The sequence below is a fragment of the Chiloscyllium plagiosum genome, unplaced genomic scaffold, assembly GCF_037043375.1.
Source record: "Chiloscyllium plagiosum isolate Xiang-an unplaced genomic scaffold, Cpla_swu_hap1 HiC_scaffold_14, whole genome shotgun sequence".
In the NCBI taxonomy this organism is placed as follows: Eukaryota; Metazoa; Chordata; class Chondrichthyes; order Orectolobiformes; family Hemiscylliidae; genus Chiloscyllium; species Chiloscyllium plagiosum.
This window is the reverse complement of record NW_028270152.1, coordinates 95265134-95292349: the sequence shown is the minus strand read 5'-3', so window position 1 is coordinate 95292349 and position 27216 is coordinate 95265134. Positions and strand designations below refer to the sequence as shown.

The 27216-nt window shown below is 41.8% G+C and overlaps 1 pseudogene; it reads right to left on the bottom strand.

Annotated features, from left to right (window-relative positions):
* Window positions 1-819: 819 nt before the first annotated feature.
* LOC148148055 (galanin receptor 2a-like) lies at window positions 820-21682 on the bottom strand (annotated as a pseudogene).
* Between the last annotated feature and the right edge of the window lie 5534 nt (window positions 21683-27216).

The following is a 27216-nucleotide window of genomic DNA, read 5'->3' as shown; positions in this document are numbered from 1 at the left end:
CTAGGTAAAACTGTAAATTTGCTTGTAGTATAATTTCCACAGTTAATAACAAATTCTTGGGTGCATCTCAGTTACTCACAGTGCATGCTTAACTTTAAATTACAAGATTCTATTCAAAACCTCTCACTTCTCAATGTTGAATTATTTTTGTGACTGAATTGGACTCGATGTTACAATGGATTCTGTAGCATTTCTCTCGTTCGTAAAGGAAACTTGGTAATAGACACCCCTGCTCCAAACATTGGCACCAAATAGACCTTATATTGCCGCCGCCACCTGAGAAACATGGTCACGACTCACTCCTTTCAGAGTGTCAACTGTGACACGGATCACTTTCTGGTTTGCTGCAAGGTCAGACATTGCCCAAGGAAAATTCCTAACGTCAAGCCTCCAAGCAAACAGTGCATCAATGCATGAAGACTCAACACCCAGACAAAAGGATGGTGTTAATCACGTCATTGGAAGATGAAATACTTGCAGACCAGACAGAGAAGCTCAGCAGAGACGGAATCTCTCATTATACACAGCTCGAGTTGGTGGTAGTCTGTGAGTATTAAAACCTTGGCCCCATTATTAAAGACAGTCTCTTCCAAGACTCAACAAATGGATCAGAAGCGCAGCCTCGGCATTCGTCAGGCTAACAAAGAGAGCCAGCGAGAACAGAAGGATGATGATGCACACTAAAGTTGCATTCTACAGGGCCTGTGGCATCAGCGCATAGCTTTAAGTCAGCAAGAACTGGAGCCTGTATTCCAGACAAGACCGTATTCTCAACACCTTCCATCTTTGCAGCCAGTGACGCATCCTGGATTGAGTGAGTCAATAACGTGCGCCCAGAAACCCAGTCTCTTCGCCCTGCTCGAACAACACTGTCTCCATTGGTTGGTCCACGTACTTTGCATATCCGACGGGAGGATCCCTAAAGATCTCCTGTAAGGGGACTTGGCCTTCAGGAAAACAACAAAAATGCGCCATAGCTTAATTTCAAAGTCGGAAAGAGAGAGATGAAGTCACTGAACATGAACTTAAAGAGGTGGGAGGATATTGCAAGCGATCGCACTCCCTGGAGGCTGGAATTACACTGAGGTCTAAAATGAGGAGAAGTGATGCAGAGGCATGCTGCTTAAGAAAACCACACCCGCCGAAATAAAATGACCGTGACAACAGGGAAGAACAGTGCTTTCAAGTGCTGCAGCTGAGACTGCCACTCCCCAGAAGGCATTGAAAGCCAAAATAGACACGACTCAACAAAGATCAAAGAAAGATATCCCATGCGCAGATTCATGCTGTTGCGAGAATAAGTGATGCCACCAAAGGACAGTGCAAAACGTTAATTGAATACCCTACACGCGTTCCTTTTCTCCAGTAGCAAATTCACTCTTTGCTCCCTTATCAATGAGACTATTCAACTGATAGTCGTTTCCCAATGAACTGTCGTAGACCTTTTTGAGACATCCCCTACCATTGGCCGCCAAACCTTTCCCATAATTACTCTTTGTATATTTATCTGAACATTAGACACTGTGCTCCGTGCTCACTTTTAATTCTTAAGTGACACTTGTTTTTTTGGGAGTGCAAAACTTCATCGATCACTGTCACTCCAGTTTCGAGTTGGCGACACTGCAGTACATTGTGCAGCATGGTGAAGCTGGAGGGTTGGGGTTCGCGGATGGGTAACATTGTGACATAATGTTTTTGATGAAAGTATAGTATGGGAATTTGTGGAAGTTCCTGAGGTCGACAAGAATAATAAGAAAGTAAGCACGTTGGAGATTCGTGGCAGTCACTTGATTATCAATCTCAGACCACATCTGCACCTGTTAAATGAGAGCTACATAGGCGTATATTCTTCTGTTAATCGTAACTATAATCTGTAACCGGAAATGGCTGCAATTCATCATCAGAGAGAATGCATTTAGTATTGTTTTGGGTGAATTCGCAGGATCTATATGTGAGCAATGCAAAATAAAACCAATAGAGTTCAATCCAAGCAACATCCTGATGGCCCTTTCTACATGGTCTTTAAAGCCTCACAACCATCTTTAATACTGCGTACAGTACAGGATGCAACAATTCAAACGTGACCTAAATTAAAGGATTTAAGATCTGTAAGATTACTTCCTCACTTTTATACTCTGTGCCTTGGCTGGTGAATGCATGCATGCCATACACCTTGTGGAGCACTGTACCTAGGTCTGTTGACATTTTCAGAGAGCTACGGATATGCACCTCAATATCCATCCGCATATCAATGCGCCTCTGGTTCCTGACAGTTACAGTGAAGTATTGTTTTCATTTAGTCTCCCAAATTGCATCACCACACACGTGGTATCATAGAATACCTGCAGTTTGGAAACAAGCCATTCAACCCCTCGAGGCCCACAAAGACAGTCCAATAAGCATTCGACTCAGACCTGTGTCATTAACCTATCCTCCTATTCTTATATTCCCCATGGCCAGTACAACTAAACTGTTCATATTTGGACTGTGGGAGACTGCGAGAACAGTCAAAGAAAAACAACGCATACTTGGGAAGAATATGCAAACTTCAAAGAGATAGTTTTTCGAGCGTGTAATCAAACCCTGTTTTCTTGCTCTGAGAGGCCAAAATGCGAACCACTTCGCTTGTGAAAACTTTATATATCATTTATCTTTAAAATGAGTACAATAATAGAAAGGTGCAATATAGAGAGTAAATATACATCTACATTGTCCATATCAGACACTCCGAAGTCTGGGACAATACAGAGTTCGAAACGGTGTGCAAATCTCCCACTATATTATCCCCATTAATTAGTCTCATGACAGAGACAGCATAACGTTAGCTGCAAAGGAAAATTGCCTCTACCCGATGTAAGTTTTCTCGCTGAGCCGAAACGTCCATTTTCAGACTTTTCATCACCAATCTATGTAACGTCATCAGTGTGCCTTCGGTGAAGCAATGGTGTTAGTGACCGCTTTCTATTATGTGATCAGGTTTCCTTGGGTTGGTGATGTTAGTGACGTAACAGCCCTGTTCACATCCATCAACATCAACCTGGTCAAGGAAATATTGGCTGCAATATTAGAAGAAACAAAGTCACATACACCAATTACAACTTCATTAGCAAGGACAGCATCTCCATGCAAGTGGACCGAAACTTTACCTCCCTCTTCACTTTCTGTAACGAAACCTTTGGACAAATCAATAGCACACACATGGGATCTCCGATATCAGGATTGTTCGCAGAGGCAGTAATGTAGCGAATCGAATAAACAGGTCTGCCAACCATACAACCAAACTTTAGGTCCACTATGCGGATGAAACCTTTGTCATCACTAAACGAAACAAACTATTGGAAACCTTCAAGACCATCAATAATGTTCTTATTGGAATAAGGTTTACAAAAGAGGAGGAAAACCACAACAAACGGCCATTCGTCAATGTCACAGTGGAGCAAAGAGCCAATGAGAGGTTTCAAACGAGTGTCGACTGGAAAACAGCACATCTGGACCAAATAGTGAAATACAGATGCAAGAATCCCAGCACCCACAAACGAAGCTGCATAAGATGATTACTTCAATGAGATAGCACACACTGCAGCACAGAGATACTATGACGAGCAGAGTAAAATCACACCCTCAGCATATTCAAAAAGAACGTTTACCCAATAGACATATTCTTCCAATTTCTGAGCAACAAACACAAGCAAGCAGACAAAACATCCAGTAATGCTAGCCACTCGTCTCTACATCAAAGGTACATACGAAATGACTGGCGCCCTACGCAGACGTCTTGTCATCATGGTAACCCACAAACCAAAAAACACACCAAACAGCAACAAATGAACCTGAAAGACCCCATATAGACAACAAGCAAAACTAACGTCACTTACGAAGTACCTTGCACAAACTATAGCAAGCACGATATTCGACAAACAGGCAGAAAACTCACAACCAGGATACATGAAATCAATTGGCAACAAAATGACATGGTCCACTCTCACTTGTATCCTGATTTAGAGACGAGGAAGGACACCATTTCGTTTGAGATAACAAATCTGTCCCAGGGGAAGCCAAACAGAGACACACATGAGATTTCCTCGAAGCATGGCATTCCAACCAGAAGTCTATTAACAAACACATATACTCATATCACATTTACCACCTTCTGAGAAAGATAACAGTACATGACAGCACCAGAGGAACGGGCATCATCACAGGAAATGGCATGACCAACCCAAGCAACCCTAAATACTTAAATTGAAAGTGCACTCCCAGAACAGGTACAGCGCGGGCTAAAACGTTGAATAACGTTCGTTCTATGTTGACACAATTTTCTTGTTGCTAGTCAAACTGCTAAACATACCACTTTGAATATCATCGAAATAATTTATGTGCAATACAAGAAACAGAGTTTGGCACAGTGGACCTTACAATGAGCCAGAAATTTCATAAGTATCGACGAGGAAGCTGTCCGGGATGGGTGATTCGATGGAATAGATCGGGGAACTGATTTCAGTGACGAGGATCAGTTACCAGTGGCTTGTGATTTCAAGGATTTACTGAACGTCAGATTCGCATTAGCATTGCCTTGCTTTCCTCATCTGCCTTATAAATCTACCCTGAAATGGGAATGGATAGACATCAGAAATCGGGGTAGGTGTTGGGGATGGCTTAATATTTTGCATTTGAGGGAGGACACGTTCAATAAAATAGTCAGCAGGACACAAACGTGCACAGAGAAAAGTAAAAGAAAATCGCAGTATCGACGCCCCAGGCCGACACAACTGAGCAAGCACTTCACTGTTCTCCTACAAATTCCTAGAATGGTCACAAAAGCACAAATGCGCTCAGAGTGGTGTATACCAGATCAATCATTCACATCAAACCCTATCGCGTGTTTTCCCCTGCGTGTTCGGATCCATGAATGGTTAAGAAGAGTTTCAAGTTCTCAAACTCCCATCAGGTTGGTTATATATGCTCGTATTAAAATCATTCATCATAGTAACAGTACTAGTTCATTCAGCCCATAACGTGTGCTTCACTATTCAATGAGATAATGCTCACCTGATCATCTTCAAGTCAACTCTCTTGCCTCTTCCCGAATGTGATAAAAATATCTGTTTTTCTCAGCCTTGAATGTCATTGATCAACCCTAGCAGCCTGTGCCAATTAATTTCATTGATATATTGCACACTGCAAAATGGAATTACATCTCATCTCAATCTGAAATGCGCTACTCCCTGTTCTATGATTACACACTTTTGCCCGTGACTATCCCACCTGTGAAAACAACCGTTCTAGATTAGATTATGAGATTATATTACAGCGTGGAAACACGCCCTTCGGCCCAAGTCCACACCGACCCGCTGAAGCGCAACCCATCCATGCCCCTACATTTACCCCTTACCAAACACTACGGGCAATTTAGCACGGCCAATTCACCTGACCTGCACATCTTTGGACTGTGGGAGGAAACCGGAGCACCCAGAGGAAACCCACGCAGACACAGGGAGAACGTGCAAACTCCACACAGTCAGTAGCCATAGGCTGGAATTGATCCCGGGTCTCAGGCGCTGTGAGGCAACAGTGCTAACCACTGTGCCACCGTGCTGCCCACGGTATCTACCATACTTGATAATTCCAAATGGACATTGATGAAGGGCACTGGACTCCATAATTGAATTCTGATGCTGCTAAATTTCTCCGGATTCCGCTGTTCTTTGGTTTATTTAATCCTGAATATTCGTTAACGTTTAAAAAATGACATTTTTTTCTTTTGTCACACTTTAGTTGTGAGGTCTCAGGCAGAGGATTTCAATGTTTCCTTCAGTTTGTTCCCACTTCTATGAGCAACGAGTCTCTGATTCTGAAGGAGCTGCTCTGTCTTTGCTGGTAATTTTGAATTTTGTGTAAGAACAATAGATTCTGACTCGCCGCCCGGTTATTTAATGGGTGCCACGACTGCAAAGGCAGTAAATACTACCAGCGGGAACACGAGGGTATCTGCAGAAAAAGCTTGCCTTTTTTCCAATGACATTTCCTTCTACGTTTACTTTTCATTTAACAATACGTTGATCCGAGAGAATTTTCTGCAAAAAAATGTTTATCTCATCATATTAAAACACAGAAACAGCCCTTCAGCCCATATTCAACACTTCAGCTCCAAAACTCTTTCTTCAGAATTGATACTGAACTCCCTCGAGGAGACACATCACCTTCACCACTCGGTCGTATTTTCAGGCTCCATACAGAAGGCAAACACCATAATAAAAAAAACATATCCTTGTTAAAGAGTGGAGGTATTCAGTTATTCCCCAATCATTCGGTAGCTAACCTCTTTCTTTCCTGCCAAAATAGAACATCTCACACATCAATTGCTTCTTGATCGTCTGTGTCGTGGTCCTGAAGTTTCTGTAAAGGCAGACAGGAGCAAGAATTTCAATACACAGAAGAGATACACGCTGACCTCTGAAAGAAATCGAATAATGTGAAGACTACTGCAGCAAGAAATGTCAATTACTTTGTCGTCTGTTGAAGATACCAGCACATGCAAGTCCACAAAAGCCAATGTAAGACTTGAAATCAAGACATAAATAGTTTTCGTTCTCGGTTCAGTCTGTTTTCCATCACTGTGAGCATGAGAGCTCAATACGTCACTGAAGAGGCCATCATCTTTAGTCCCGAGATGGTTTCATTGGTGAATTTATTCGCAGCCTGGAGCCCGATGGAGGAACAAGTTTCAGTGAAATCTGCTTTATGTTCATAGCTCCTTCATGATTTCACAAAATGAACACAGGCGGTCGGTTTTGTTGGTACGAATAAATAATAGTGACTCCAGCTCGGGTCGTAGCAACAGATTAATGTCACCATTTCCCCTATAGTCTGAATGTCTGATTACAGCAGCTGACTGACTGGATTTTCATGACCAATCTCTGAAAATCGGAAAATATCAGACCTGTGGATATTACAAACTCAGGGTCAAATTATGATGGGGAAATGAGAGAAACTTTACAATGTGTTCACAATAAGCTGTCAGAAAATAATCCCTGAAAAGCCGCATTGTGCTCTCTGCTCTGTAAAAGGAACGTAGATATTTGAAGACGATTGTTCTATTTCCCACCTTCAATAACATACGCTGTCTCAGAATGATGTTACATCAATGACTTGTGTCCCCCAAGTCGCTATTATCACGGGACAGGGTAACTGCTTGTCAATGAATGGAAACTCTGCGCGCTGGGTCACAGTTTTATGGACGGTATGGGCCCGTTTTAAAGAGGAGGCAACAGTTATATCTGTATTAGTACTTTTCTTTTTTTTCAGGGGCCGTGGATGTCATTGGCTGGCTCAAAGTTTCTGGTCAATTCCTAATTCTTCTCTGTAAGATGGTTATGAGCTGCATCCTTGACCCGCTGCCCCCGTGTGAGGGATACCAGGATTACAGTTAGGAAGGGCGCTAATGGAAATCTGACATCTTTCAAAGTCACTGTGATGACTGACTTGGAAGGGCAGTAACAAGTGGTCTGCCCGAGTACCCCGATTGACTGTGTTAAAGGCAGAGAACAATCCTTCTCCACTTTGGTTGCACTGCGAAATTTATCAGTATCCTTCACTTGCTCCATGACGATGTGGAAGTCGTGGTAATGACAAATGTTCCCTCACTGTCACATTCCCCATTCGGAACAGAGAAAGGCTGTTCTCGATTTACCTTGTTGCAATACTTCGCCTCACCGCCGACATGTTCCCACTGGAGTGGGGCTAACCTACAGGAACAGCCAACATTAGTCAACCTCAACCACCTTCAAACCAGAACCAAACTTAACTCAACCCAGTGTCATCGATGCTGTTGGAGTGTGTGCTATCTAAGATGGGAAACTCAAAATTATTATCAGCATCTTAAAAGAGACAAATAAAAGCATGGGTTTCGCCAGGAACATCCTCAGGATGAAGGTGCTCCACCAAACTGGCCCGGTTTTGAGGAGCAAACTCGATGATTAAGCTCCATAATGAGGCCTTTGTCCTTCCAGTACCTGGACACTATTCTGTCAACTACGACTGATATTGATGACGAGATCCAGCACTGTCTCCAGTATGTGAGCACAGCCTTCGGCCTTCTGAGCGAAAGGCTGGTCGAGAACAGCAACATCGGATCCGATACTAAACTTATGGTATACGCAGATATGGTTATTGCTGTACTCTGATACAGCTCTGAGATGTAGACAGTCTGCAGCATGAAGCTCAAGCCGCTGGAGCAGTCATACCATCGCTATCTGGGCAAGAACCTGCAAATCTATTTGGAAGAAAGACAAATTTCCTCAACCAGCCTAACACCCCAACATTGCGCACTCACCAAACTTCACTGGCAGTGATGGGCAGAGCATGTCGTCAGCATGAATGACACGAGACTCCAAGAAAATACTGTACTCTCAGTTTCTAAACGGCAGACGACTGCCAGGTGGAGAGAGGGAGAACTTAAGTGATACACTCAAGGCCTCACAGATGCAGTGTAAAAATACCGCAGGCATTTGGGAATCACTCGCCCAAGACCGTCCAACATGGCGGAGCAGTGGCAAGGCGTCGTGCACCTTGAGAATTGCCGTCACGAAGAAAATGGAAGGCAAGCAACAATAGCGAAAGGATCGTACTGCTCGACCCACTTCTTTCTGTGTCCACGACCTATGCCAATTATAACACAACAAACAGCTAGGTAGCTGGAAGAAAACAGCAAGCCAAGCAACATCAGGAGTTGTAGAAGTTGATGCCTCAAAAACAACACTTCTTCAGTAGAACCTGTGGTAGTCTTACTGCTCTGTATATCCAGCTACATACTCACCTTGACAGTGGAAGGCAGCCATCCTAGTTTGCAAGGGACCACCAAGAATGATGTGAACTGGAAGCTCAATGTTTTTTCCAGTTGTCATTGGTTTATCCCCACTTCAACACCTCCTCAAGAATTCTGATGATCTCAACTTCGGGAAACTAATAACAGTGAATTCAGTGATCTTTCCCTTGAGGATGTGTGAACCAGTGAAATAAAACTAATATCGGATTCTGACAGAATGGTCCAATGATGCCTCAACTTATAACAATGCCATCTGTTGTTATTAACCAAACAATGGCGATGAACTCACCCTTCCTGCAGTTGAAACTGAATTTCGAGCACCAAACCGAATAGGGTTGCATTTAAAACGTTAATTTCCTTCTACCTGCTGAGCAGTGTTCTTCTTTTGTCTGACTAGTGTTAGACAACAGAGCGGACTCCCGCAAAAGTATTTTAAGATGGTCGCCTCGATTCTTACTTTTTTCTTCCCACATATGGAGATGTGAAGTGTCCTGATTGATCAAAATACACGACGTTACGCAAGAACAACGTAATAAAACGATCCAGTGAAAATATGAACAAAAGACGGAAGAATTTACAATAAGTCAACTAATGGAAAAAATAGCAGAATAATGGATACAATAAATATTACTGCAGTAACAGCTAACAAACACAGCAGTTGGCAAAAAGGCAAATTCATACCTACATTCGCACATGCCATTTTCCAACCAAGGAGGAAAAGAAACTTATCAAGAAAAACAATTCAGAAAGAATAGCAGTCAGGCGACATACACTGAAACTTCCAACACTTTTGAGATCCCAAAGGCTTCTGATGTTACTGAAAGCAAAACCCGAAATATTGATCCAGGTGAGAGCTGGTTACACCTATTCAGGGTGTACAGTATGAACAAGCATTACCAAACTGTTTACTCAAGTCATATTATGTAGCTAGTTCTGCACCTCTGCATTACAACGTCTCATCAAAAAATTAGAAAAGGACTAAATAATTTCTTAAATTGATTTCATCGTCACACGATAGTGCCTTTTATGACCCATCATTTCCAAATTTAGGATTTTGAATGGGACAGAATGACGAGTGTGACATCAGCGTCCTGTTTTATCATTTCCCCTCACATTTGGTCACTGTCCCGAGGAACAGGGCGAGGGGAGGCCAGCCGGGTGCGAAGTGGGACTGTGCTGCGCCACCCACCTAGATGTTGATAAGTTTGTGCGCATCCTACTCTGAAGAAAAGCGCCCTGACTAACACATAGGTTGCAGAAAACATTGGCATGATAGTCTGAAGAACTTTTGGTACAGATGGAAGTCATTCAGACTGTCGTTTCATTGGAAAACAACAACAACAAAAGCATGGAACGAGTTGTAGTCCTCTGGCACGAGACACTAATTGCAGCTGCGCAGGTCTGTGGTTTCAAAGTGACTTTCCAATGTCATTCTGAATGTTTTCATTGATTCTGCTTCCAACAATTTCTCGCAATGTGGATTAGGCATGGACAAGAGGACTTGTTGTCGTAATCTATTTGAGCATTATCTTTTAGCTTTGTCCTGACGTTACCAATCATTCTCCACATGAGGTCTATCTTGTGATGGAATATTCCTGCATCCGGAAACCAGACTTCAGACTATATCAATATTATCAGAGGTCCAAAGGGAAACATATATTCGCTGTTCCGGCTGCAAGATGTTTGAAGTCGATATATGAGTCCTGAAGGCGACAGGGTCCAAAATGGGGGAGTGGCGTGTTTTGATTCGCTGTAGCAATACTGTTGTACGTAGGGTTGTTTTTCCTTGGAAAACACCCAGTGAAGTTAGTTGGGTGGAAGTGAGAAATAAGAAAGGGATGATCACCTTCTTGCGATTTTACTACACATACACAAATAGTCAGCGGCAAGTTGACATAGCAGTTGTCAGGATATTTCATTTATACTCCAGAATAATAGAATGGTTGCGGTATGGGATTTTAAGTTTCCAAACATAGACGCGGACTGTTATGGGCTTAAACGTTTAGATGGATAGGAATTTGTAAAGTGTCCAGGAAAATGTTCTGATTCAGTGTGGGGATGCACCTACTACAGAAGGTGAAAGACTTGACCTACTGTTGGGAAATAAGGCAGGGCAGGTGATGGAGTTGGCAGTAGGAGAGCACTTTGGAGCCAGAGTTCATAATTTTATTCGTTTTTAAATAGTGACGGAAAAGAATAGAACGGATCCCAAAGTTGAAGTCCTAAATTTTAGGAAGGCTAAAATTGATGTTGAGGCAAGAATCTTCAAAGGGTTATTGGGAGCAAATATTCGCAGTTAAAGGAGGGGTGGGGGGGGCTGGAAAATGGGAAACCTTCAAAACTGAGATAACGATTCATGTTGGCGTGAAAGGAAATGGTATTAGCTGCAGGGAAAGCCGATGACCAAAGAAGTTGAGATTTTAGTTAAGAAAAAGAAGGAACCACATATCAGATAAGGATAGAGCAAAAAAATCCTGACAACAATATAAAGACAGTAGCAGTATGCTTCAGAGGAAAGTCAGGAGTTCATAAAGTTGACATGTGATAGCTTTGGCAAATTGGATTTGGAAGAATTCAAAGGTAGTTTATAAAACATTAAGGACAAAAGGGTAAATCGGGAGAAATTTGGGCCCCTCAAGGATCAGATGGGCAACCTATGTGTGAAGCTGCATGAGGGTGGGGAGAAATGAGACAAATATTTTGTATCAGTGTTTTCTGTTGAATTGACATGGGAGAAATAAAATGTGGGGAAATAGCTGTTGACAACGCGCAAATGACCATGTTCTCAAGGAGGAGGTGCTGGACGTCTTGAAACGCATAAAAGTGAAAATATCCCCAGGGCCTGATCAAGTGTAATGTCTACCTCTGTGGGAAGGTAGCGAAGTAATCGCTAGACCCCTTGCTGATATACTTGTATCATCGATAGTTACAGGTGAGGTGACAAAAGACAAGAGGATAGCTAAGGTGGTGCTACTATTTAAGAAATGTGGTAAGCGAATAACTGGGAAATATACACTGGTGAGTTTGACATTAGTGTTTGGCAAGTTGTCGAAGGGAATACTGAAGATGAGGATTTACATATATTTGCAAAGTGAAAGACTGATTAGGTTTCATAAACATAGATTTTTGGGCGGGAAATCATGTGAAACGAATTTAAATGAGTTACTTGAAGAAGTATCAAAAGGAATTTATGAGGGCAGAACTGTAGACGTGATCCATGTCGATTTAGTAAGGCATGTGACCATGCTACTCCTCGGAGATTTGTTAGCAAGGTTATATCTCAAGGCTCGATGGTTAAAAAAAAAAACAGAGGACAGTGGTAGAGTTTTGCGTTTCAGACTGGGTGTCTATGGTCAGCGCTGTGCCACAAGGATTGATGCTGACTCCACTGCTTTTCATCATTCATATGAATGTTTCGTATCGTTCATAACTTTGCAGATGACAGAGAAATTGGAAGTGTAATGGACAGGGAAGATTAACCAACAATGCAATGGGATCTTGATCAGCTGGAACAAGGGGCTGAGGAGTGGCATATGGAGTTTAATTTAGGCAAATGCGAGGTGCTGCATGTTGGAAATGCAGATTCCAAGCTGACTGGTACACTTAATGACCTGGGGTGTGTTGCTGAACGGAGAATTTGGAGTTAAAATGCATAGTTTCATAAAAGCAGAGTCAGACGTAGACAGCATAGAGAAGGAAGTGCTTGGTGTGCATTTATTCATTTGTCAGAGCTCACACAGACCACCTAATCACTAGAATACAGGAGGGAGGTGTTGCAGCGGAGAGCTGTCTGGCTGGAACGGAAGTAATTTTGTTCAAGATAGATGGCCACGAGTGGAATATGCCCCCCTCCCCCCCCCCCCCCCCCCACTTCTGTGCAGTGGCGGCAGAGGTGGACAATTAGGGAGAATGGGTTGGAATTCTTTCAGGATACTGGGTGGGAGGAGATGTTGCATACTTGTTGGGAACTGCCTTGCAGGAGGCTGGGGAGGGGAGGAGATCTTGCAAGATAATGGGTAGGAGGAGATGTTGAAGGATATGGGTAGGAAGTCTTCTTGCAGGATGCTCGGTGGGAAGAGGCCTTGCAGGATATTATCTGGGATGAGACTTGCAGGATACTTGGTGGGATAAGACTTCACGGACACTGGTTCGGTGAAGGCCTGTAGGATACTGGGTGGGGGAAATCTTGCAGTTTAATAGTTGGGAGGAATTTGCAGCAAATATGCAAGAGAAATTAGTACGGTAAGCCATTAGTAATAAGCAGGAAATAAAAATGGAACTTGAGGCTTGAGGCCTATACACTTACCTGGGAGCGTGGAGGGAATTAGAGTGAGAGAGAGAAGCCAGCTTGGAAGGACCCTCAGTCATCAGAAAAAGTGTCAGGGAAGTGATATCAAAACAAACAGCGTAATTCATTGGGTGGTTAGTAGCTTCTAATTTAAATATATTTTCTGAGTTATTTTCATTTTGTAGGTCATTTGGAGAAATATTTCATTGAAGAAGGACTTGTAGGAAATTTTGAATATACATATTTGATTCGATTTAATTAGTTAGAAACATGCAGTGTAAAACAATATTTTGCCCCTGTATTTTGTGGGAGATGGTGGACCCCACACAGTTTGTGCTGATCACACCTGAAGCAAGAATTAGTTGCATGACTAATCCAGCTCGTAGCCGATGAGCTGGAGACTGAACATCGAACTCCAGGGATGGGGAGCTTTTCATGGAAGTTATGTTTCGTGAGGCAGAAACATACAGCAGGTGAACGGAAGTGAAATGTTGAACGGACGTGAAAAGATGTTGGAGTGAGATGGAGGAGTTTCACCTGTTTTAATCCGTTTGGGGACAAGCAACATTGGCGAGAGTGGGCAGGAGATCTTGTTTGGGGAATATCAGTAATTAGGAACAGAACAACTGAGCAAGAATTCAAAAGATAAATATATGGTTTATTCCATGAGTTAGGTCATAATTTGCAGAGAAATTAGCAAAGTAAAAAAGTAAATCGAAGGGTTCAGAGTGGAGCAGGAAAGAGGGGTCTCTCTTGATGGGACACTGCTATCTGAATTATGGCAGGAAGGAGTTGGAAACATTGGAATACGCTCCACCAGAACTAATCTGCAACCAGAATCCGAGTGAAAATCTTAAATGAGGTTGTCATGAAGATTTTGATCTCATTAAAGCAGGTGAGAGGATAGGGTGCATAGGCTTTGGAGATGATTTTAGAATTTCTAGAAAAAGTGACAGGGCAAGGAATGTTGACAATTTCAGGAAACAAACGGTCAGCACAGCAGATAAGAGGGCAACTATGATAAGAGGAGTGGTAAATGCAGGACTGACATGTAAAACTTGAACATTCACATAATACAAAATTTAAATGACCTTGTTTGCAGATTGCAATTGTCAGTGTGATGTTTTGGGCATCACAGAGATGATACCATAAAGGAATAAGAGTTGGGAATCAATTACCAAGTGAACATATCCCAACGAAAGAACAGACAGACAGGCTGCTGGGATGTCGTTGCCTAGAAATAAATAAAATGAAGTCGATAACAAAAAGCCATACAGCGTCAGAAGGCCCCGAGTCTCTATGTACAGAGCTGAGAAAATGCATGGTAATGAAATAAAATGAGAAAAGGCTACAATAGGAGGTTGTACGTGCCGCCAAAATGTACTCAGGATCGGTTAGGGGGCATGGTACAGAAAATAAATGGAGAGATGCAACAGGCATTTAAGAAAGGCAATGTTATAATAATAGTCGGAGATTTAAGTAATCAGGTGGACTGCGACAACCAGGTTAGCCATAGATCATATGAAAATGAATTCCCAGACCTTAGATCAGACTTTCTTTTTATTGTGAAGGTTTTTCTGAAGCCAACTAGAACGAGAACATAGCGCATAGATCTATACTGCACAGGAACGATGTTGTGCTGCAAATGACGTCAAATGAAACTACTCAATCAACACGTCTGCGTGCTCTTGGTCCATGCCACCCCATTCCTTGCGTTTTCATGCATTTGTCTTTTTAACCACCCCTTTGCATCTGTGTCCACCACCCCACCTTAGCAGTACGTTCCAGACTCCTGTCATATCCTGTACAAAAAAAAAGTGTTCGTCAGATCTCCTGCGACTTCATCACTCTGACCTGACATGCATGCCCCTTAGTTTTAGACATATCAAGTCTGGGGAAAAAAGTTTCTAGCTGTCAAGTCAATCTATGCATCGCATAATGGTATTGTCGTTTATCAAGACTTTCCTAAACCTCCACTCCCCAGAGAAAATTATCCACGTTTTCTTTAGTGTCTTCTAATAGATGATACCCTCTCGTTTAGCCAACATCCTCGTAAACATTTTCTGCACCATCTCCAAAGCCCACACATCCTTCTTGCAAAGAGGCGACCAGATATGGGCGCAGTACCCCGAATGTGGCCTAACTAGGGATCAAACTATTCTGAATTTGTCGAAGTGAAATCAGGTAGCCTTGAACAGGCAGCGCAAGTTGAACGATCCTTTGGCTGTAGTGAACTATTATATTAAGCTTTCACTCTAAAATTTGAGAGGAAGAATTTTGAAACAAATGTAACAGTGTAAAAAATGAGGGAGGAGCTGTCCAGAGTTGATTGCAAGGGGAGCCGAGAAGGGAAGACAACAGGCCTGGAATTGCAGGAGCTTCACCGTGTAATTCCAGAAGCTTAAATTTGTCAAGGAGCAGGAAGCATACTAAAGGGAGAACGAGGCAAAGATGATTGTCAAAAACTTCAGGGAACCATAAACATAAATTAAAACTTTCACAATGTGTTGAATTCAGATGATTTGCAAGCCTTTAAACACCCGAGGACAACTAAGGAAATAATATGCGGAGAGAAGATGAAATTATAAGCTGTCCAGTAATGTTTAAGAATATTGCAAGTGTTTTTTTTTTCTTATGTATGTTAAAACTTTGGGAGAGAAATAAGCGGGCAACTTACCATTGAGAATTAAAGCTGGGGAAGCAATAATAGAGAACAGAGAAATTGTACATTGCAACAGTTTGCATGGTGATCAACACTCGCAGCAGATTACCAGAACTTCAAAAATGTCACAGGACAGAGCTGTGTATCGTGGCTCTCACTACTAATAAGATACTGGGGAGGCTGCAAGTTCTGAAGGTGGATACATTATTCGAACCCAATGGATTACGTCAAAACCTCTAAGAGAATATCTGTAGAAATTGTAGAAGCACTTTTGGTGATGCATAAGAAATCGCTGGAATAATGGACAGAGTCCGAGGAGCCAAAATGGCTTATGCAATATCCATGTTTATGTAGGATGGGAAGCAGAAGATGGTGCCAGTTAGCACATGTTGTGCTGTTGCTAAGATTTTAGAATGAGCACGACTTCCAGGAAAAGTCATGCCTGCAAAACCTGTACATTTACTTGAGAAGGCAATGACAATTTTAGTCAAGATCAGCGTGTTGCTTTTACCCGAAGGGTTCTTGCCCAAAGCGTCAATTTTCGTGCTCCTCTGATTCTGCATTGTCTGCTGTGCTTTTCGAGAACCACTGTAATCTTGACACTAATCTCCAACGTCCGCACTACCCACTTCTGCCAATGACAGTTTTTGTTTGCCAGGGGACGAGTGAACGTCATTTTTTTGGATTACCAGAAGGCCTTTGAAAAATTGCCGCGTGGCACAAGCGGAAAAAAATATACGACGGAATGATACGTGGGGCATAGAACTGTCAAAAACAAAGGAGGAAGGTTCACCGTCCTTCGGAACAGTCTCTGGACCCGAACCGTTAACTCTGATTTGTCTTCACAGAGGCTGCAAGGCCTGCTGAGCTTTTCTAACAACTGGTGTTTTGGGTGTAAATCAAGGATGGGTTGACTGACAGATAAAGCTTTCTTTCTCAGGAAGACAAAAGCTGTTCACTCGAGTTCTGCAGGTATCCGTTTTGTGACCACAACTACTCACATTAAACAGTAAAGATCTATACGAAGGAACAGAAAGCATTTATGCTCAATTTGCTGACAACCCAACCGAAAGATGTAGGAACGAGAAACATTGGTGAAGCGAGCAGTCTGCAGAATGACTGTGCCGAAATGGATGGGCAGAAAAAAAAAACTTGACAGGTGGAATAAAATACATCGGTCTCTGGAACAGAGAAATAGACTTTTCGAAATTGGAACGACTTCGGTAATCTGAAGTTCAAAAGGGATTTAGCATTGCTTAATCTGTATTTTCCTAAGGTTAACATGCAGGTTTATTTGTCAGTACTGAAGGGAAACCTAAATAGAAAATTCATTTAATAAGGACATATTAAGATCAGACATGACATACCGCTGAGACTGTATAATGGTCTGGTCAGAATATGTTTCACATGTTTGTCAGCAATTTTGAACTCTGCCACTAAGGAAAGATGTGCTGGCTTTGGAGAGTGTTCAAAGTAGTTTAGAAGAATGAATTCGGGAATGAAAGTTCTTTCATATATGGAATGGATGAGGACTCTGGGTCTGTACTCAATATAGTTTGGTGGTGGGTTGTGGAATGCTGAGAAGCCTGATTAAATTGCATTACAGTGTGGAAACAGGCCCTTTGGCCCAGCAAGTCCACACCGACCCACCGAAGCGCAACCCCTTACCTAACACTACGGGCAATTTAGCGTGGCCAATTCACCTAACCTGCACATCTTTGGACTGTGGGAGGAAACCGGAGCACAAGGAGGAAACCCACGCAGTCACAGGGAGAATGTGCAAACACCTGGATGGGGTGAACTTGGAGAAGACAATTTCACCAGTTATACAGCCTGAAATGCAAGGGCAAAATGTCACAGGGAATGGATAGCTCTTTACAACTGAGACCAAGAGAAATTTATTTCGGCTGAGGGCAGTGAATTTGTGGTACACGTTGCCATAACATCTTGCACATAAGGAAACATCATGTGTACTTAAGACAGGTATTGTGGGTTATTGACGTGCAACGGAGTCATGTCTTACAAGGACGAGTCATCACCTTGATCCTGAAAGATTAGCCTCTGGGTTAACAGCAGAATATACTGAACAATCGCACGAGAGATACAAATAATTCCACCATTTCCATTAACCGCGAAAGCAGGCTGTCAGTGAGTTCAAGATGCATATTGCCACTCTGAAGACTCATTTTTGCCAACAGAAAACAGCTTTCCTCCAATCACAGCTGTCTCACTTCGAACTTCTCAGTGTTATTTTTCTGTTCCTAAGTTTCCTCCTTGTTGCAGAGCCAAGATGAGGTTTGAATGTCTGAGGTGTGGAAATGAAATTAGTTTCAATGTATCATATCAGTTCTTTACTCCCAGAACAGTAGGGGCAATGGCCCAGACTGTAAAGGAATGTTCTTTGAATGTCTGTGCCCAGTTGGACAGTTAACCCGTCTACCCCTTCTGAATCCCCTTCCCAAAGAGTTTCTAAAGTGTAAAAAAAGTCGGTGTCTGGATTTTCCTTTTGTTTCTCCTTAACATATTTCCATGTGCCCAATGGTCAATATTTTCGCAATTTATCTTTGGAAATATCAGCGTTGGACTACGTCCAGATATTAAGAAAAAGCAGTTTTGTAGAGAGAATCTCCAGGCCAGAATTCTTTTCTTTGAAGTAACATGTGTTAACTGTAGATTTCCTGGGTTCTTTAAAATGATTGGATGCGAGAGTGGATAGAACAGGAAGTTACAGAGTCATGCAACGTGGAAACAAGCACTTCAGTACAAGTCATTCCGCAGGGCTGCTGTCAGAGTGCTGGAATTGGAGGTGCTGAATGAAATAAGGGGTTCATAAAATGAATGGATAGAATGATGGAGAATCTCGGCAAGTCTGGTAGCATCTGTGGGGAGACAAACAACAACAAGGTTTTGAGTCTGGTATGATTCTCCTTCAAAACACGAGTTTCCTCAATGGGAGTAAATTAAACTTGAGAAAATCTGGGTGCAGTTTGCTGGCATTTCTTGTGACTTAGCTGCGACTAATTAAACCAGAACTCAGTTAAAATTTGCAACGTGAAGAAATGCAGTCAGGAGGATTGAGGTGCGCTGTAAACCTCAGTGTTTTGCCTTATCAATACACATAAATATTTGGCCACAGCAAGAATGCTGAGCAGGAGTTTATTATTTGGAAGAAAGGATAAATGGAAGAGATGAAGAAAGGGAAGAAGACGCAAGGATGGAAGGAATGAAAGCAGGAAGGAAGGGTGGAAGTAATTTCAATTAACGAGCACTGACTGCACAATTTCGATGCGCATGTAAGCATATTGGTGATGTGAAACAAAAAAAAAGTGGAAGAAATGTTTACAGCAAGACTGCAGAAAAGTAGATAAAACTACAATCCGTCACTTACTGAACCATGATTGAGAGTGGTCCATGATGAGGTACATCAATTGAGGGTGAACACGTTGTAGATGTTTTCCGGATATTTTATTTTTTACAGCGTTCTATGAGTACAGCAAAAGGACACAGCAACACTTTCTTGAACTCCTCACGGAACTTATTCTGGGACACCACATAGATGAATACATTGTTGCAGGAGTTGAGTAATTGGAACAAGTTCGTTGTCTCTTGCAGGACGTAGTTTAAGTCTTTGAAATTCAAGTTGTTGAAGTATGCATCACCCTTAATACGTAAGTGCAAGAAATGTCCAACCTCGGTGGACCACAACAGCAGGAAGCTGAGTGAAATGGCAAAGAGCAGGACGACGGATCTTTTACGGTTTGCCATCTCGGAGTCACTGCCATTTTCAGTATGTACAAGTTTCCGACGGAGTTTGCTGGCTGTGATGATGTGTTTTACGGTCAGGACGTTGAGTAGCAGGATGAGGAGGAATGGAAGAAAGGGGGTTAAGATGTGTTCCATCCAGTCATAGGCCTGCCAGACTGGCAAAGTATAAAAGATTGTCTTTATACCACAGAACTAGGCTACCCCATCCAGGATGTAGAAGGGCCTGTAGATGATGTACAAAGGGAAATTTTTAACACAACTCAGGATGCAGATCATTCCTATGATCAGCAACGCAGTTTTCTCAGTGCAGTATCTGATCTTCAGGCTCTGCAAGCAAATGAACACAAAACGGTCGATGGTGAAGGCTGCAGTTAGCCAGACGGAGCCATCCCGGCTGCAGCGGACCAGAATTGTTGTCAGTCTGCATATGGGGGTGGTGGATAGAACACTGTAGCTAAAGTAAATGCGGCTGATTCGGTTAAGGATGCATCCGGTGACAATAACAAGGAAATCTGTCGTCGCTATGGCCAACAAATAGTAGGTGATGCACCTGGAGAGTCCGCACCTTCCTCGGGCCAGAATTGCAATTGCCATCAAGTTGGCTGTGTTGGATAAAAAAGTTAAATAGTTTCTTCAAGTACGAAGTGTAATGAAAGGCATTACCTAAATGTTACCCAGACAGATGTCTCCAAGTGGACCCCAAGAAACACATACTGCCTCACCCTATCTGACACTGAAACGCTTCTTATCCTCTCCGGTGGCATCTCCAGACGCAGGCTCACCAACATTCATAGGAAATTGTGAGTAGAATGGTCTGAAACAACCACAACTGACACCCAAACCATTGGGCTTCAGGCCTCTGCTCACTGGCAAATTCGCACCACTGGTGGCAATTTATTCTCTTCAGTGAACAGTATTCTTTTTGATACCCGTGAAAGTTCACTTTCCCATTATTATCTGAGCTGTCAAATTTTCTCCAAATCGACCCCCTTGTATAATCATGCTAATTAACATTCAATATGCGATGTTAATGCCTTTAATTTTGATATGAAATTCTCTTCTTCAAAGTCTTTCCTTCTCTGTATCACTCCTCATACCCCAACATTTTGATAATCAACTTCTTCATCTGTTCCTGTTTCCCTTTGTGTAAAATATGTTTGTGAAACTTCCTGTGAAATACCACACTATTCATATTGCAGTGTCTGCAAACTAAAGCCACTCCATGTGCACACGTGATCAAGACGTGAAAGGAACGTTTCGTCACGACAGTAAATAGATATCTTACTGGTTAATAATTAATGCATATTTTAAAAGATGAACGTCAAATGCAAAAGAAAATGCAACAACATGAGCCAAAAATCTGAAATAGAATAAATTCAGTTTTATTTTTATACACCTCTGCGAAAAGTATCAAATATTAGTTCCTTGCAACACTCAAGGTAGTTGCACATTTGCAGCTTACGTAATTAACTACACCATAAGTTAGCATTATAGACTTTTTTTAAACCCATGCACACAGTTGTTGATTACAATGCATCCAACAGAATGTGTGTCATGCAGACATTTATTCAGTAATAGATTCAGCCATTCCACCATGCCACTCATCTACGTCATGGCTGATCTTCTTTATCAACGTCAATATAAGATCGGTGCAGGAAAATGCACTTCACGACATGGCTAAACTACAGCTCATATGCCATTAAATCTACGGCATTTAATTTCGTTTAAAAGTAAACTTGATCCTTAATAATGCAACAGATTATTGTTCAGGCAATACTACTTATTAATTCATATATGCACTATCTAGTAAGTGAAATGTGTGTCATAAATCATTGAATATAATCTTACATTTCTCAATGATATAAGTGCAAATAATGCACTATAACTCTCTGTAATGATTCATAACATGCAATAATATACAATAAACAAAATGACAATACCATCTAAATGTTCCTGGTTTATGTCCCTTACGTTTACAGAGGGGTGAATCTTAGAAAATTGGGCAAGGGATAAAAGGAACTTCAGTGAAGATTTCCAAATAACTAAGTACTTTCTTTGTCATTCATTTCTTACCTGGGATTCCAACAACGGCAACTATTGGATAAATAATGGCATAGAAGAGCCCTTTCACTGGTCCATGCATGATCGTTCGCAAGTAATTCAATCTTCCAAGTTGAGCTGTTTAATTTTGTGAATATTCAGACTGCCCTTCATTTATTTTATCTGACAGTCTCCAAGGGAGCAATTAAATTGCATTAGGCACTCAATTTTCGATCAATGAACAAACAGATAAACACATTTTGTATTTGAAGCATTGCCGAGGGGAGGGACCTAAAATATTTATTTTTGTAGCTCTGTGCCCCCATATTCAGGCCGAGTATTCCCACCAAAGTGGCTGATAGCAGATAACGACGAGAGGTACTATTTCGAACCCTGTCTCTTCTCATCATTCCAGCCAAATTCCTCATGTTTTGAGCACCTCAAACGTCAGATTAATTACTTTGTTTATTTGATTGCTGACGTTACTTTATAATTTTATTTACAGTTGAAAAGTTGGAAAAAACTTGGTTAAATAAGATGATTATTGAAATGGAATAAAATGAGATCAAAATGTAGACAGGTCATCTGCCAAGTTCGAAATTCATATCAACTTGTTTGCCGACCAAACCACATGCAGAATATACATCAGAGTGATCGAGAATGAAGTCATAAATGTTGGTGAAGAACAAACAGGAACGTGCATTACTTTAACAAAACGACTGACAAAGTGAAATGGAATACTGACTGAAACACGACATAGAAATTCTCGAACCGAATATAAGGAAAAGAGAGATGGTGAATTCTGTGTGAATACAAACACGCTCTGACGTTGTAATAACTGAGAGGGACTAGTTCCAAAATACATGAATGCAAGTGTCTAAGCTAAACTTTATGGTCAATCTCCAGTTGTTATTGAGAAAGAACTGATCAGACCGGACAATCTGTTTGGTAAAGTTAACCAGTGAATGACCTTACACCGGAAATTTGATCCAGCGATGCAGAAGCAACGGGAATATATTCCGTACTGAAGTTTGCACGGGAATTAACAGATGGTTGTGTTCCCATGAACATGGTGCCCTTGCTCTTTGCGATGAAAGTTGTCTTGCGTTTGCAATGTGTTGTCGAAAGAGGCTTGGCGAATTTATGCATGGATTAATTTTCGATCAATACACTGTTTCAACATTAAAAAGAAAGCAGTACCATTGCTGGGAATCCAGAACTAAACAAACTGTGCTGGAGAAACTGAGCACGTCTTCCAGCATTTAAAGAAAGAGAAAAACGTTCAAGTTTCAAGGTGGTGAGGAATGGTCTCTCGACCCGAAAAGTTAACTCTGATTTCTCTCCGCAGTTGCTGCCTGATCTGTTGAGCTTTTCCAGGAACTGCTGATTTTTTTTTACTGATTTACACCATCCACAGTTTGTTTTACCTGGATTTTCAAGTTCCATCACCCTTTTGACTCTTCTTTGGCACTGTTTATGTGCAGCGTTGGAAACAGTATCAGTCCAGTGGACTCCTTTATCTTGAATCCTTTCAAGATTCTTGCGTGTGGTGGGAACTGTGCACCTTCACGGAAATACGGCACGTTTCATCATATATCTGTCATCGGTTTGGACGTCGTGAACCGTCTTTTTGTTGTCAGTAGGTGATTAACTCATTGCAGGAATCCAGTCTCCGATCTTTACTTGAAGCCACCGTATTCACAGGCGTAGCCCTGATCAGATTCTGGTAAATGAGAAGACTCTGGATGTTGGTCGTGAAAGACTCAACATTGGTCACGAAAGAGATATTAGTATTAATGTAAGGGACGATTGTTAAATTTGGTGCTTTGGAATGTTCTCTCCTGTCTTCTAATGTCTTGCGGAACATGGAAATAGAAGCAACAAGTCCATTGTTTCCATGTTAGATATCATATGTCCAATTATTTTAATATTATTTTCCAGGGATTCCCCATAATTGCGACTTGGTCCAAAGCTTTGTTTACGAAGGCAGTTCATAACCTCATTGATACACTTTTCTTCCTGCTATGCTACCTTTTATGCAGTGAGTTGTGGGTGCCATGTGCGTGATTTTATTTCCACAAATCGTCTCGACGCCTCCTTTCTCGTATTGTGGAATTGTTTGCTGGAATGACTGGCAACTTTAATAATGGAAAGGTTTAATCCTATGTGCCCTATCACTGTCCTCAAAAAGTTTGTTAACACGAATTTGGACTTAATTACAATTAATGAGAATAAAGTTTAGATTTGGCGTAATGAGAAACTGAATTACATTTACACAGTCATAGGGGAATAGACATACGAAACAATCGAGACTTTTGGAGCACTGAAGAATCAAATTTACATAAAATAAAGATGTCAATTGTCACCTTGCCTGAGTTTCTTTGTTTTCCATTTCGATCCTTATTTCAGCGTTCCTGGTGAGCAAAATGTTACAGACGCCTAGCATCCGTAGTATTTTTTTTTCAACTGGACGAATTTATCCAGTGAAGGACTTGTTTGCCATTGCTTTTGAAAATTGTGATTAAGAATAATCGAATCCCTACAGTTCAGAAACAGGCCCTTCAGCCCAACCACTTCACATCGACCATCTGAAGAGTAATCCACCCAGACCCATTCCCCAACTCTGTGATTAAATATTTTCCTTTGACTAATACAGCAACTGACATATTCCAGAACACCATGGGCTACTTAGCAAGATTAATCCACCTCACCAGCACGTTTTAGGATTGGGGGAGAAACTAAAGCACCCAGAGGAAACTCATACTGACAGGGGGAATATGTGCAAACTTCACACAGACAGTCGCCCCGAGACTGGAATCAAGTCCAGATTCCGTACATTGTGTGACAGCATTGCTTACCACTGAGGCACTCTGTTGCATCAAATTTTGATTATTAATTAATCTCATTGCATTGTTAGGGCAGGAAGCAGGTAAATATGAAATCTAGGAGCAAATGCTGAGGAAAACACATGGTAATGTTTGGAACGAGGTATAGTTCAGAATTAGAAGTTGGACGATAAAATACATGATCAGAATTAGTCCAATTGGCGCATTCAATTTACTCCTCAATTTGATCTTCCTTATACGTTTCACAACCTAGTCTTCCTGCCTTGCCCATTTAATCTTTGATACCCTAAACAATCATTAAAATTTATATTTTTAACGTAAGTGCACTTCATTTGTGCAGCCGTCTATGGGAATGTGTTCCGCAGATTCACTGACTAGAAGCAGAGGATTAATGTCGTTCTGTCATTTCTGAAATTTCCTCCCTTCACTCTGAAACTCTGCCAATCTGTCCCAGATACTCCTGAGATCGAAAATGTTTTCTCCACATCCACCCCATTCAGACTTCACAGAATTCATTAAATTTCAATGAGCTTTCCCCTCACGCTGCGAAATTCTGGACGTGCAGACTGAACGGCTCATCACATGACAACGATTTCATTCCCGGGATCAATATCGTATTCCAGCTCTGGACTCACCCCAAGGACAGCATATCCTTCCCTCATTATAGGGAGCAAAACTGCTCATACTATTCCAAATGGTTGTAACCAGAGCATTATACAATTTTGTGCAGTAAATCCCTGTTCTTGTATTTGACCAATTTTCGAAATGAATGTTAACCTTGTGTTTGCCTTCGTAACTGTGAACTGAACCTGGATGTTAAAGTAAGACAATCGTAAAGTAGAACTCGCTAAAAACAATGACTGCAGATGCTGGAAAACAGAGCTTAGATTAGAGTGGTGCTGGAAAAGCACAGCAGTCCAGGCAGCATCCGAGGAGAAGTAAAATCGACGTTTTGGGCAAAAGCCCTTCATCAGGAATACAGGCAGAGTCAAGAACGTGAATCTGAATTTATCTTTTGCCAAAACGTGTATTTTTGTTGCGCAAATTGGTAAAGCTACTTTCTTAAGTTCTTGCATCGAGTCTGTTGAGTTTTCTATCAGTGAGCGTATTCGAAATTCCATCTGCTTTTATTTCGTTTCTCAGCTGTAGTGTTTAAATGCATACTGCTTTTCTTAGGGCCAAGTGACCTGCCCAAGTGCACCGAAAGATGAAACAATCTCTTAACATCTGCCTTTACAACGACAAAAAAACTTACAAGAAAGTGAGCACTGCATATGCTGCAGATTAGAATCGAAGTGTGTGTTGCTGGGAAAGCACAGCCAGTCAGACAGCATCCGAGGGGCTGGAGAATCGGGGTTGTGGACATAAGCCCTTCCTTCCCGATGATGGGCACATTCTTTTTGAAGGGCTTATAGCCGAAATGTCGGTTTTCCCTATCCCCGGATGCTGCCTGATTGGCTATGCTTTTCCAGTATCACACTCTTAGAGAAAAGGTTAGATTATAGAACATAAAGCTGAGAACAACAGAGCACAGTGCAGACACTTCATACCACTGTGCTGTGCCGAACATTTAACTTCATCCAAGGTCAAACTTACTTGCACATGTCTCAATTTATTGCCTTCCATGCGTTTGTCTAGCAGTCGCTTAAATGTTCCTATTGTCTTTGACTCTAATATCACTGCTGGCAGCGTATTCTACGAATCCATGAATCTCTGCATAAAGAAGCTATATCTGACATCTACCTTCTCCCTTCCTTCAATTACTTTAAATTTATGACGCCTCGTGACAGGCATTTCTGCCCTGGAGAAAAGTCTCTGGCTCTTGCCTCCATCAATGCGCCCCACAGTTTATAAAATTCTATCATGTCATCACTCTTCTGGTTTGAGAAAAATCCTAGCTCACTCACTGTCAGTTCATAACACGAGCCCTTCAATCCAGGCAGCCTCCTGTTAATTTCTTCTGCATCCTCTCTAAATCATATAAATCTTTTCTCTATTGAGGCGATCAGAACTGGGGGCAATGTTTCAAATGTGATCTGACCAGATTATACAGAGCTGTAGCAAAGGCTCACGGCTCTTAAACTCAATCGCCTGTAATGAAAGCAAAAAAAAAAAGCCTTCTTATCAACTCTATCAATTTGAACTGAAGCTTTGAGGGATCTAAACCATGAACTCCAAGGTGCAGCTGTTCCTGCACAAAGCCAGGAATCCTACCTATAATTCTGTATTCATCTTTCAAATTCGACCTTGCAAAATGAATCATTTCGCCTGAATCCAGGTTGAGCTTCATCTGCCGCTACGCAGCACAGCTCTGCATAGTTTCCATGTTACGTTGTACCCTGGAAAAGCCCTCATCAGTGTCTGCAATGCCAATGAAGTTTTGTCATCTGCAGACCTACTCGCACACCCTTCAACTTCTTTGTGCAAGACATTTATATAATCAACAAAGAGCGGAGGCCCAGAAACAGATGGCAGCAGGAGACCACTGGTCATTGGTCTGCAGGCGGAATACTTCCCATCCATTACCACTCATATCTTTCCAACAGCCAATAGTGCGTCCACATTTACCTGCATCCCATATCTCCTAACTTTCTGGATGTGAAATAGGCTCTGCTCTATCTGCATACGTTTTTGAGTGTCTCTGGTCATAACGTTTTGTGGGCTTTTGTGTGGACCTTTTCGATAATTCCAGTTTGGGTTCAATGTTGTTGGACTGAAAGGCAGCGATTGACAGTTGTTGGGTCTTTTTCGGATGTTGATTTCAGCTGATATAAACAGTGCTTGGTGTACT